This window comes from Camelina sativa, chromosome 2 (assembly GCF_000633955.1).
Source record: "Camelina sativa cultivar DH55 chromosome 2, Cs, whole genome shotgun sequence".
Taxonomy (NCBI): domain Eukaryota; kingdom Viridiplantae; phylum Streptophyta; class Magnoliopsida; order Brassicales; family Brassicaceae; genus Camelina; species Camelina sativa.
In genome coordinates, this window is record NC_025686.1 from 24,681,158 (window position 1) to 24,683,137 (window position 1,980).

The following is a 1,980-nucleotide window of genomic DNA, read 5'->3' on the forward strand; positions in this document are numbered from 1 at the left end:
AAATATGTCTATTATTAGGTTAACTGATGGTTTCCCGCCAAAATATCGCTTTACGGCTGAGTTATAATCATTACGGGAAAACGAAAGGTCATGTGACGGCTGAGTTATAGTGAGTTATGGCTGAGTTATCAGAAGAAACAATCTGAAAGTAAATGGATGATATATATGACTTTACGGCTGAGTTATAATATTTACGGGAAAACGAAAGGTCATGTGACGGCTGAGTTATAGTTAGTTATGGCTGAGTTATCACAAGAAAAACCTGAAAGTAAATAGATGATATATATGACTTTACGGCTGAGTTATAATATTTATGGGAAAAACGAAAGGTCATGTGACGGCTGAGTTATAGTTAGTTATGACTGAGTTATAACAAGAAAAATCTATATATACATTTTTGGAGACAATTATGAAATAAATCCTGAAGTTCACTACTATTTACAGGGAAGGCCACTGACATTAAATATTTAATTAAATTCATTTTTTAATAAAAACTAAATGTTATACATAGTAATTGTTAGAGAAGCATATGCCATAAATTTTGGTTTAATTGTTATAAATAAATTCGAAATGTATTCATAGAAACTAATTAGTTCTACCTAAATTATTAAATCAAAAATATACATTTTTATATTTTAACACCATTTCAAAAATAAAAAATATATTTCTATGTTAAACTTAATAAAAATTAAAATATTATGAATCTTTAGATTTATAAATGTTGAAAATCTCATAAAACATGAGGTAAAATCTAATAAATTTTAAATATTATTAATTAAATGCTAGAACATGGGTTAAATTTTAATTAATGTATAAATATAAGGAAAAATAATTTTTATTTAATTCATATATCAAGAAAAATAATTTTACTGTTTTTATTTTATTTAATAAATTTTTTAATTAGTTACTTTATTGCTCCTAAATTATTATTTTTTATTATTATTTGAAATGAAAATAGACATAGACCTAAATTTTATTCAAAAATGTTACCAATCACTAACAAAACTAATTTTTTTGAAGTTGAATTTGAATAATCATGTGTTATGGTTGATGTACAAGTTTGAGGTATATCCTTTGTAAAATTGTTAACTCAAAAGATTATTCAACATCATGGAAATTTTCATAAGTTAAAGATGTGGTAAGTTGAGTTATCTATATTTTTAATTTAAAAAAAATGAAAATTCAGTTATATAATACAAAAAAATATTTTTTCGTTTTTATTTAATTCATATATCAAGAAAAATAATTTTTACTGTTTTCTTTTATTTAATAACTTTTTTAATTAGTTATTTTATTTCTTCTAAATGATTATTTTTTTATCATTTGAGATGAAAATAGACATAGACCTAAATTTGATAAGATTTTAAATATTATGACATAGTAATTGTTAGAGAAGCATATGCCAAAAATTTTGGTTTAATTGTTATAAATAAATTCGAAATGTATTTATAGAAACTAATTAGTTCTACCTAAATTATTAAATAAAAAATATACATTTTTATATTTTAACACCATTTCAAAAAAAAAAAATATTTCTATGTTAAACTTAATAAAAATTAAAATATTATGAATCTTTAGATTTATAAATGTTGAAAATCTCATAAAACATGGGGTAAAATCTCATAAATTTTAAATATTATTAATCAAATGCTAGAACATGGGTTAAATTTTAATTAATGTATATATATATAAGGAAAAATAATTTTTATTTAATTCATATGTCAAGAAAAATAATTTTTACTGTTTTTCTTTTATTTAATAACTTTTTTAATTAGTTATTTTATTTCTCCTAAATTATTATTTTTTATTATCATTTGAAATGAAAATAGACATAGACCTAAATTTTATTCAAAAATGTTACCAATCACTAACAAAACTAATTTTTTTGAAGTTGAGTTTGAATAATCATGTGTTATGGTTGATGTACAAGTTTGAGGTATATCCTTTGTAAAATTGTTAACTCAAAAGATTATTCAACAT